Raw genomic sequence first — 12,695 nt, forward strand, 5'->3', positions numbered from 1 at the left:
CTGAATGTATTTTGATCCAGTATTCAGTGTTAGTAATGATATAGAAACTCGTTTAATTTAAAAATCATTGGATTTTATACACATCGTGAACATGCGTAGGGCTAAAACGGATTAATGACTGCGCGAAAATGCAGAAAAAAGGGATAACTAAAAAGAGAATGAGTTTTCATCATATTTCTAATCAGGAGCCAAGAAGCTTAAAATCAGGAAAATACTATTACAAAGAGAGTACTTCGTACCAAATGAATCTTTCATTATTTTTTTACAACATTTCTAAGCTAGAAACATTCGAAAGATCTCATTTCTAAATATAAACTGAGGTTGTGTAATGGTCGAGAATTTTAAATTCTAAAGAAAAAGATAGGAATAAAAGGAAGGTTAGAAAAAAAATTATTGCATATATTACCCCCAACCCCCCATGAGAAATGAAACTATCTCTCTTTTATGGCACAGAAATTGTATTTTCGAACAAAATTCGAATTTTGTAAATTGTTTTCCACGGATACAGCGGTGAATAGTTGCGTATTTTTACTGCTAGATGGGGTGTATTTCTTACATTGACGTTAAAAGCACATTTCATAAGCAAGCTAATTCTAAATTTGTAGAATATGATAATGATACTTGAATTCATTCATAATAAGGTAAGAAGTTTTGTTGAAAAGGATAAAATAATTTCATCCCAACCAGCTGTTACTCCACTTCATACAAATTTAATCGCTAAAGGTTGCGTTCGACGAGCTCGACCGAGAGCGACCGGTTAGTTAATCACGTGACAGCAACTGATCACGTGCTCCAATCAACTGCTTAGAATGTATAGGGACTCTAGTAAATGGTAGATCATAGAACGCTTCGGTTAGTACCAGTTACTTACCGGTAGACCGGTGAGTTTTGTCGAACGCAACCAAGGTTGCGTTCGACGAATCTCATCGGTCGACCGGTAAGTAACCGGTACAAACCACAGCGTTCTATCATGGGTGCATTCGGAAACGCGGATCGGTCGCCTCGGTGCAACCGCAAGCGTTCGGAAACGCTTGCGGTGGAACCGGTGACGTCACTTAACCGCGTTCGGAAACACTGCGGTTGTTTTCTGGCGGTCGACTTGGTAGCAACCTGTGGCACCGCTGTCAGGAAGCGGTTAGCGAGATCACAAACGTCACAAAGTCTGTGTTGGCCAATCCGGTCGTGTTTCATGTTTTGATCGTAACGCACGTGACTTGCCTTTTCATGAAAGTTAGCTTTGATTGGAGTGTCGTTTGCTGCTGAACTAGAACTACCGCGGTTTCACCACGAGCGTTCGGAAACACAGCTGTTCTACCGGAATTCCTAGAGAAATTCCAAATACGTCATAACCACACCGGGCTAACCACGCGGTGTAACCGGTGGATCGTTTCCGAACGCAGCCCATCTATCGGTTATCTCACCGGTTACCATTTTCAACTGTTGATTGGTTGATTGGAGCACGTGATTAACTAACCGGTAGCTCCCGGTCGAGCTCGTCGAACGCAACCCAAACTGTATATGTCGTCTGACTGTTTGTGACTGTAACTGAATTGATGTGTTATTGATATTAATTGGAAGTGTGAGTAACGCTTTTCATCGGGTCTTTAATCTTTGTTTTGTTCAAACAGTTTATCAAATTTATATTTGTGCTGCATTTTTTTGTCAACTCGTGGTTTTCAATACTTATCAGAAGTGAGACCTTCGATACGTTTGTAAATGGGAATGTTATTGTCCTTGAAATGAAGGTAAGTCTTAGCAATGAATACAATGTCATTACGCTGTCATTGGAAATCTTACTTAATACTTTTAAAAAGCTTGTAAAGTTGTAGATTGTTCATTTGTTTTTTTCCCCATTGATTATGATGCTAGTAGCTTCGAAGATGGATGCTGGTCATCGAATAAGAAAATTTAAAGTGTAAACTAAGTGTAATTACTAGATTAACTATGTTTTATCAACAGTTTTAATTTTTCACATCTATTATACATTCTGTGAAAGCAATGATTTTTCCCCCCGCATACATGTAGGTGATTGTGTTTTTCCTTATTTTTGTTGGCGATTGATAACTAGCAAAAATATTTAAAAAAATCCATTATTTTCTCTTATTTATGTGTGAAGACTTCTCCATGTCACTGTTTTATAGTCCAGAATGAGTCTCTTTAAGCATTTTCAACATCTTTCTGTCACCTTCAGTTCATTTCTTAAGGAATTTCTCCCATTTTAATAAGAATATATTTCTTCAATTTAAACATAAGTTGCCCAGAATTGATGTTGCGAATAATTTTCTTTCAGGGCCATTTCACAGTACTTTGTCCAAATGTAATGACTATTTTTTGCAACAACTATTTGATTTGCTGCTTGATTAGCACAAAATTTTATTCTTAGTTATTCCTACCAACATATAAACTCAAAATAAAACAATCTGCTAATCAAACAGTAATTTATATAATTCTGGCAAAAAAGGGTCATGTTGCAAACTACATTTGGACAAATACAGTCAATTCGTGATAACTTGAATCTAAAGGAACCAACGAAAAACTTCGACTTACCGCTGGTTTCGGTTTTTGACATTTTAATATTAAAAACTATCAAATATTTTAATTAATATGTGCATATAACAGACAAAATTGGAGAAATTAAAAGCTTTTTCCCAAAAATGTAGTTTTTCTGTGACGTTCTGAAGACGAAATTGTGTCTGGTCTTGAATGGAACCACTTGAACAGAGCTGATTCTACTTCAGGAAAGGTGCACATCTTCATTCGTTTCGAATTCGGATTCATGGATTTGCACTGCTTTTGAAGAATATTTCTTTTTGATTGTTGCATTCCTTTCAATGTTATAAATAAGATCTAAGGTTTTTAGCTTTTGCTTAGACATCTTTAATAAATAAAAACAAATCTTTCTCTCTCTCGGGAAGTTATCAACAAATGATCAAACCAAAGAATGAAGAGGAAAGCATCTTAACTTAGGTCAGCCTTTGAATAAAAGTACAATCAGTTGCAGGGCCGGATTTAGGGGAGGGCAGGCGGGGCTACTGCCCCGGGGCCTCCACAACAAAGGGGCCCCCACAATAAAAATTTTAAACAAAATATCCTAATTTTCACGGGTCAGCAAATTTTACGTTTTTTCTCTCAGACATGTTTTTTTTTTTTTTTTTTTTGTATTTCTACAAAGAATGCTTGCACAAAAATAATATTGTTATCGATATATCAGAAAGCCCTGAGTGCAAGTATCTATTTACTATCAATTTTTTATTTGATCGAGCATTTCAGTGGCAATATATATATTTTTTATTCATTTAATTTGTAATTTGTACCTATGAATTAAAGAAAAATAAAGTAAGTAAAAAAAAACCCCGGAAAATGGTTAACTTTGCAGGTCGTTCTTACAACTTCTCGCTTCTAGAGCTCAAAAATTTAAAAATTATCTGACGAAATGACTTGATTGGAATTTTTTAAAATCAAAAATATCGGATATATCAAAGTATCGGATATTTTTGAAAATATGATAATCTTTTCGAACCCTGATTAGGGGCCTCCAATCCGGCCCTGATCAGTTGAGTTGACAACTTGACAGCTTGAAAGCAGATCTGTAGTCCAGCAACATGTCTAAGTGTAAACAGTACAGTACAACAAAAGAAAACAAGCTATACTCATTTCCACACGTGTAACTCCTTTATCGCACATTGGCTCAGCAGGTGTTCTCCTTGCTTTAGAGGTCTAATGTGTAGGAATTGCAAGTGAAGGTGAATGAATTTTTCTGTCATAGTCACTTGTTACTTTCTTTCTTTTTTTTTCCCATTCTTCCGAAATAAATTTTGAGTCATCTTTGAAAAAACATCAAGTTAAAGGAAGTTAACTTCAAGATATTGAGAATAATTAGCATGAAATTAAAGACAAAGGGATCGGGACTTGATAAAAACTTCGAGTTATCGCTAATTGCCTGTACTGTGAAATAACCCTTAAATAGTTAAAGTAAGGGTGTTGTTGATCAGAGAATAGGATGCTGCAACCTGCATTTTGGTAGCTACAGTTCTGGGATTTCATAACACATTTTTGTCCTTGACATGTAAATCACATTCCACAGCTTACACAAAAGGAGGAGAAAAGGTTCTTTGATTTCAGCATTCAAAAAGAAAGGTCCTATCCTGCATGTTTTTTGCCCGTCTATTTTATGGAATTTTTTCAATTACTTCGCAGGCAACTTCGATTCAGTTTAATCAAGCCTTTGAGTAAGCAGAAAATTATTTAAAAACTTGAACCCTTAGTTTGTTGCAAACCAACGCAGAAAAGACTTTTAGAGAGCTTTATTCATGTCTCAACTATCAACTATTTTTTCTATGGCCGCGAATCTCTCGTAAAATATGATTATTGGCACTGTATTCGGCATCTCATTTTTGTAGCACTTGGCGATGCATTGTCATCAACTTGTGGATGTATCGCCAAGTGGTCACCTGTTTATTACGTTACTTCAGTTTACAGTTAAATTGAAATTTATTTGCTGTCCAAAAGAATTAGTAACTTGAATTTTTCATGTATCTACTTGTAGCCAAAAAAGAAGGTGAATAAATACACAAACCCTACAAAAATTTCAACCTTTTACAGCTGTCTACCAGACATTAGAGATGAGACGGGCTCAGCCCAGGCCTGACAGCCCGAGCCCAAAGCGGGCTCAAGCTCTAGAACCGAAAATAGGTTTCGGGCTCGGGCTCAACCACAGATATTCAATCGCAAATCTCCATACAAATTCAAAGCAAATAAACATTTTCCTACTGTAAGAAAATGAAAGGAACATTTAAATCAGTTCAATCAATGTCAAATTTACCTCCCCCCCTCCCCCCCAAAAAGAAATAAATTAACACTTATTTAGTGTTTTTTTGCTATTACTATTGCAATATGTCATATAATGATGCATTTGAAGTGGAGCATTTTAAGAAAACTTAGAAACTTCTGTTAATGAAGAACATTTGACGTAACATTTTTCATTAACAGAGAGATCATGTCAGACTGTAGAAGGCTCAGTTTTTGATACAAGAAAGTTTCCTTCGGGCTCGGATTTTGGTCCGAGACAATATCACTCGGGCTTGGGCGGGCTTGGTTACAAAATTTCGCGCTCGGGCGGGCCCGGGCTCTCAAAAATGAGCCCGAACTCATCTCTACTAGACATTAGGAATTGTTCGCAAATAATCTGTTTTTATCCTGAATCAGACTGAGTGATTGCAGGTATGTGTCGCTCATTTGCAAATGACTCCTTACGATAACCAAGAATTATTGAAATTCAGCTATAATTTCGCTGATATCTTTCTAAATTTTAAAGATGTTGAACTGGAATTTTATTATGAGTTGGGGGATCTACTTGGGTTTTACATTATGAAGGTTTGAAATTGCTATCTTTCACGCACAGTGAAAAATTAATTGCTCTTAACGATCATATTTCATCATCATTTCAATGTTTTAATTTTGAGTTTTAGTATTATGTTAGTCTTGTATGCGGTCAAGTTTTCCGCTATTTTGGTAAGAGGTGACAGAAAAATCTGTGCGGCATGTCATGAGTCAAAAGCGTTTAAAAAAATTGTATTTTTGAAAGAAATGCCTATATCTTTGTGTATATACTTCACGAAAAAAAAATTATTTTTCATTGTTCGTAAATTTATTTCTGAAATTAATAGCTTATTTCCAGCTATTACCAATAAAGGATGATCCAAAACCTTTTCTTCTTTTCTCAATTTTTTGCTAATGTCCTAAATGCAGTGATTTACTTTTCATTGAAAAATGACATCTGAAACATATGTTTTATTTGACAAAATTTACTGAACAATTGATCTCTTGTGTCTTGAGAGATCCGTAAAAAGATAAATTTTTGAGAGTGTCCCAATACTTTTGGTGATATGGTGTACATCTCAATCGCCTTGAATCAGTGGCGGCTCGTGGGAGGGGCCAAAGGGTGCCTGCCCCCCCCCCCCACTATTTTCAGACAATAATTTATATTTTTATTTATTTCCCCCTTTTTTTGTGCGTACATGCTTTAAATTTTTTTAAAAAAAGGATTGTAGTCTTTTTCTGCGCATAATCCGCAGATTATGTGTTTAAAAAGTTTAAAATAATGAGGTACAGATTATACACTGCCGCGTATTATCTGTTCTTTTTTCTCCCTCAATCCCAACGCATTGAACCTCAATATTTACAGCAGGATTCGCAGAGACTGTTACCCTGCCTGTATGCTGTTTATTTTACATAGCTTGAATGTTCAGGCTATGTAAAATATACAACATACAATAAAAGAAGAAGCCTTCATTTGCACAAGGTTAGACAGTTTGCTGTTTTCTTGACTGTTTGTCTTCAAGTAATTAGCGTACTATAATGACAAAATAGTTTAAAATAAATTTAATTTTCTCTATTTAACACAAATATTTATTTTTAAAAAGTTAAAATTTAATATATATATATACTAGCTTTTGCCCGCGGCTTCGCTCATGTTGATGTAGTTTTTTTCAATTGATTCAAGTTAATGGTCATTACAGGCAGAGGTCAAATAGTTACCAAAACATTGTTTGTCTCCAGTTTCGCCGACATTTCAAATTGCCTGCCCCCTTAAATGTATCAAAAGGTATGATTAAAACTGAAAATTAGGGGGAAAGGGAGTAAATGAAATGTTGGCAAAACTGAGAAGAAACCCAAGAATCACAAAAAATAAATCACGAAAACGTTCAGGAGTTGTAACGAAGTCAGTTTGGGTAATTCCCAAAAAATCCAATTCGAGTGAGGTCAACTATTCTTAAATAAAGTGAAACAGTTCCCTTATAATCCCGATCTCCATCAAATACATAATATCCAGCGCTACACCGGCAATCTAAATTATTGTATAATGTGTAACTTCTTACCGTAGAAATCGTCCCAAAATAGAGTCAACAATGATGTTACCCGAAATGTTTCCAATAAACAGTAAAAATTTGGCAATTGTTTGAAATTGTGTGCAAAGACAAAGTAATGGAAGTTTTTGCGCTGTTTATGAATTTGCAAATTAGTTGGCGAATTATTTTTTGTGTTAAATTTAAAGAAAGAAATATTAAAGAAATGGCGATATTTGGTTACATGGTGAAAACCGAGAAACGGTATTGCGTATTCTTTAACTTCACAAACAGCAACAGTTGAAAAAATTGCCAAATGCCTCAGCTATTGAAAGGATTTCACAAAAAAAGTTTGGATAGATTCCAGCTGATCGATTAAATACCCAGTCAATACAAATAAATTAAAAAAAACATTAATTGTCTCAAAGTTGCATTAAAATGGCCAAATCCATGTATTATTTGCCTATCTTGTGCAAAAATCTTACTTCAAGATTTGACTTGAGAAAAGCCTTGAACAGTCACGAAAAGCAAAGATAGTCAACAATACAACAATAGTCGTTATCGACAGGGTGTTGAGATGATACACTAAATACTGTATTGAGTTAAGGAAAGCCTTCGAACATGGAACTAAAAAGCTCATAACTCGTTTTTTATTCTGCTTAGAAATTTCGAGCAGGTGACATCTTCAGCAGAAAAGTCAGAGCTTTTGATGGACATATAATGTTAATATGTGCAAATATTTTCTCATCCCCATATTAGAGAATTTATACGAAAATTGTGTTTTATTGCCCCCTAAGAGGGTTTTGCCCCCCATAATGGGACGAAAACTACCCTATGTGTTATTCTGATGCATAAGCTATATTATTGTAAAGTTTCATCAAAATCCGTTCAGTAGTTTTTGCGTGAAAGAGTAACAAACATCCATACATCTATACATCCATACAGACAAACTTTCGCATATATAATAGTAGTAAGATTTTTTAATTCTTTTTTTATTTTCAAAAACCAGGGGGGTTGCTAGTGCACCCATAATCTGGCCCCCTCACTTTTTCAAGGCACGAGCCATCGCTGCCTTGAATCCCTTTTCTCTGAGAATATGTGGGGCTTCTTTTTTAGAACAAGGGCGGCTGCAACAATTCTAGAGAGAATCTAGTGTTGGCTAGTGGTCATCTTAGAAACAATAAAATAAAATACAGTAATGGGCTTCTGCATTTTGCAAGTTTTATTTCTGGAAAAATGTAAATTGAAGACTTTAATGACTAAATTGCACCTTCCATTGTTTAAACAAAAAACCCAAAGCTGTTAACAATTTTACTACTCATTTATTTGGGTACGCAATGAAAAGTTCAAAAAAGAGTTTTTGTCACTTTTGATGCAGAAAACAAATGCAGATGTTCAAAACATACTATTGATTTTTTACTCATAATAAATAATTAGTCTAGAGAAAAATTTCCTCAAATCGAAATTTTTAAATCAAGTCTTTGAGATAATTTTCCATGTCAAAAAGTCCATTTTGTGTGGTTTCTGCAACATTGTAAAACTCATATATTTTTTCTTTCACTGATCCATTTCAGCTTTGTCAAACAAAAAGCGCCTAGACCGTTCGGCCGATTTTCATGAAATTTGTCACAAAGTTAGTTTGTAGCAGGTCTAGGCGCTGTGCGCGTCACAGAGATCCAGACATCCTCCGGACAGAGAGACGTTCAGCTTTATTATTAGTAAAGATAATCATTGAGCAATGAAACAAGAAATGAACTGTCCTTAATGTAATTTAGTTGAACAAAAATTTTGGCCCAAATCCCAGGAATGTTATGTAGTTTGTATTGTAGTATCAGATATTTCTAGTTTGTTGCTCATGATCTTCCATGAGGGGCATTTGCGACAGAGTTGTCATATGGATTTCAAGAAACGTAGTATGGACCCAAACGAGAAAAAAAAAAGTTGTATGTAAAAAAAAACCTCTCATAGATGGCAGTTTAAAATTAAAAAAGATTATAGTAGTCAAATTACACTATTTTGTGGAAGTGTTGTTGCACAAAACTTGCTTTTTAGCCTACTTTCCCAGTAAAAATCAGAGAAAGAAGAAAAAAGCATGAAAGAAGGCTTAATACATCTTAAAAATATCCCGAAAAACAAAAAAAAGTCAAAAATAAATAAAATAGTTAGATAAATATTGAAAAATTAAAAATTGGAAAGTAGGGTATTGAGATGGGGGAAAATGTCTGTCGGTCTGTCTGTCTGTCCCCCCCTAATAACTTTTGAATGAATAGTCCGATTCGAACAATTTTTTTTTGTTAGAAAGATCTCGGCGAGGACATCTCATTCCCATAATTCATTTCTTGATTTGAACAATTTTTCGTTCAATTTTGAACAGTTCAAAAAAACTTAACATTAGCGCCTACGGGGAAATTCAAATCAAAAATAAATCTTGAACTTAGAAATGAAGTGGCTTCAAACAAACTTTGTAGGGAAAAACTTTTGATAAAAAACATGTATCGAAAATATCTTTTTGATTTGAACAAGTTTTCGTTCAATTTTGAACAGTTCAAATCTCTTAACATTAGCGCCTAAGGGGAAACTGAAAGTCAATATAGATTCCGAACTTAAAGGCGGATTTACTTCAAACAAACTTTGTTGGAAATAGCTCTTGACGACCTACTCCCGACTCCGACTCCGAGAATTTAGGGGCACCTGACACCGACTCTGACTCCTGTTCCCGACAATTAATCGGACTCCGACTCCCCGACTTCGACTCAGACTTCGTAGCTTTGGCAAACATTTATACACGGAGGACAAATGACTGACTCCGATTCTTGGATATTCGACTCCGACTCTTTTATCTCAAAATGAGATTGACTCCGACTCCGATTCCGCTGCTGTGGTTTTAACTGTGAACTAATTATTGTTGATATTTGTTTTTATTTTCACGCTAAAGTTTTAATTTAGGTATTTAGTTTTCGGTGAATAAACTCGAAAAATATGCGCAGACGATTTTTTTTTTTTGACAATGAAAATTATTTCTTTAAGTTGACAGTTTATTGTTTTTTTTTTTTTATTTTGGTAAGTGCATTAATTCGTTTAAAAAATTATTTTTGGCAACAGGGGAAAAAGAAACGATTTTTTTTTATATGATGTATTTATTTTAATGAACTTATTATTATTATTTTTTCGTTTTGAAAGCTGTTAAAAACTTTTTTTAATGGAAAGAAGTGTATTAGCTGCTTTGTTTAAAAGGTGCTGCTATTTTATTTGTTCGTTTTTTTGAAGAAAAGTAAGGAATATTTTATTCCTAGAAATCAGTTTAAAATATTTAAAAAAATATGTTTGAAAAAAATTGCGATTTTAGCTATTTTGGAGAATATTGATCAGGTACTAGAAAGTAGTATGGGTATACGGGAAAGTAGGCTCGTCTAGTTCTAGACGGAACTTCTTGTTTAATGATTACATAAGAACTCTCATGACCTCCCTCACCACCCTTGCCAAAGTAAATAAGAGTACCCGTTGGATTCTCCCCTCCCCTCTTTGTCCTTACTGCTTATGTAATACTTGAATGGCACCGTCATTCATAAAACATTTGAAAGAGTTCATAAAATATGTAATGTATGAAATATTATTGTTATTTTTTTAAAGAGGATTAGTAGTCAAATTATGCTACAAAGCCCTATCTGGTGGAAGTGTTTTTGTTCTGTAACTGCTTTGTTACCAGGGCAGGGTTCGTACGCCCTTGAAAAACCTTGAAAAGTGCTTGAAAAAAAAAAGTTCATTTTCAAGTGCTTGAAAACCTTGAAAAAGTTTTAAAACCTTGAAAAAGTTTCTTAGTGCTTAAATTCTCTCAAAAATCAACGAATTGTGCTTAGAAGTTTAAAAAAAGTATTTCACCAATGCAATTTTCTGAACATGTGTTCAGTATGCAACATCGGGAAAAATTGCTTCCGTGTTTGGGATTTCAATCCTTTTGCATCTTATGAATATTTTGATATTTTTTACAACCGAAAGATATTTTGACATATGGTACCTTAGATTAGTTTATTTTTTGTTTAATTTCATTAATTAACGAAGAAATTAATTTGGAAACCATGACAACATTGAACTTACTCGGGTTTCGCGGAAAATTGCTCTTGCGTTTGAAATTTCAATCTTTTTGCATCCTGCAAATATTTAAATATTTTGGCTAATCAAATGTTAGTTTCGCATATGCTACCTCAGATTAGTATATTTTTTGTTTGATTTTAATGAAAAACAACTAAATTTATTTCATGGGAAACATGCCACGTCGAACGAACTCAGACTTTCCGAAAAATTGCTTCTCGTGTTTGAAATTTCAATCTTTTTGCATCTTGCAAATATTTAAATATATTCACTAATCGGATGTTATTTTCATATTTGCTACCGTAGATTAGCATATTTTATGTTTAATTTCAGTAAAATGTAAGTTTATTTTATGGGAAACATGACAACATTAAACTTAATTCGCGAAAATTTGCTTCCCTTGTTTGAGATTTCAATCCTTTTGCATTTTGTAAATATTTTTATATTTTTGGCAATTATTAGTTATTTTGACACTGCTACATCAGATTAGCTTATTTTATTTTTTATTTTAATAGCTAAAGAGTTAAAGAATTTATTACCTTGGTCTTGTTTAATTATTTGCTTATTTATTTTTGCAATTTTGAATGATTATCTTTACCTAATTTTTGGTCATAACAGATTTTTTTTTAAAAAAATTTAAATTTCAGCAGTTGAGCACCTAACAAATTAACTTAAAGTTTGTATTTTAAATATAAAGTTGATTTATATGATTTTATTTATAAGTACATCATTTTTTTATGTCTGCTAAAATAAATAAGGTGTATAACAGGGGTGGTTGTGTTATGATTATTCACTTGAAATCCGGTAGTGATCGTTTTTATGCTTTTACCTCCCTATATCTCCAATTTTCCCCTTTTCCTCAAATGTTCAAAATTACTACTTTATTAAGGTTGTGGGTACTTGGAGCTTACTGAAAGAGGCTTTAATCAGCAAAGGGGTAGATAGCTTAAGGAGGGTTATTCATCTTCATTTGGATCTAATAAATTGACCAGTACCAGCCTAGCTAGGCCCAGTGCCTGTTGCTGGTTATCAACAGGCACTGGGCATGGTATTTCTATGCAGAATGTTTTGACTTAATAAATTATTTTATGAATTGTATGCATAGCAAAAGTTATTGTTGTACATATGTATATTCAAGTAATAGGGGTCTTAGTTTTAAAAATTATTCCCCCCCCCCCCTCGCCCCATTTTGCTCTTTGAAACTTTCAGGTAATTTTTTATGAACTCACAAATCACAATTATACCTGAATATTATTGCCTTTCTAAATTTAAATTCTAATTTCAACAATAACCCATTTTTTCCCAAAATAAAACTACTTTTGTCATAATATATGTCAACTTCTTGTGAATCTTTTCAATTTCGAAATATGGCTCTATAAATCTGAACTTGCACATTTATTGTCTATTGCAAGTTAATCAATGAAAGCTGAATAGGCTCAAGTTTGCATTCAGAGTATTTATCACTGCTTAAGCTGCTTTTGTATATTTTGAGGTGTAGAGACTGGACTGTGGACTTTCATAAACTTTTCTTACTTCCTAATTTTTAAATTTACTCAAGGACAGTTGAAATGCCTTATTGGCTGAACAGCTAATAAATACATACGAATAATTGATTTGCATACTTATAAATGATTTGCAAACCTAATATTTTTAGAACTTAATAGTGCAAACTGAAATAACTTTCTGGGTAGTGTTTTTGTCCTAACCGCCCTTATATTGTAATAAACCACTGTATAGATATTGGAAATAAATGTTGAAACC

At 33.7% G+C, this 12,695-nt stretch overlaps 1 long non-coding RNA gene across 1 annotated transcript in view; it reads left to right on the top strand.

Annotated features, from left to right (window-relative positions):
- The first annotated feature begins 1,589 nt into the window (after positions 1-1,589).
- The window catches only part of LOC129224379 (uncharacterized), a 167,058-nt gene continuing 155,952 nt past the window's right edge, over positions 1,590-12,695 (top strand). The window contains exon 1 of the long non-coding RNA XR_008580685.1: positions 1,590-1,745. This is a non-coding gene — a long non-coding RNA (uncharacterized LOC129224379). The remainder of the gene's footprint in view (positions 1,746-12,695) is intronic.

The sequence above is a fragment of the Uloborus diversus genome, chromosome 6 (genome assembly GCF_026930045.1).
Source record: "Uloborus diversus isolate 005 chromosome 6, Udiv.v.3.1, whole genome shotgun sequence".
Lineage (NCBI taxonomy): Eukaryota > Metazoa > Arthropoda > Arachnida > Araneae > Uloboridae > Uloborus > Uloborus diversus.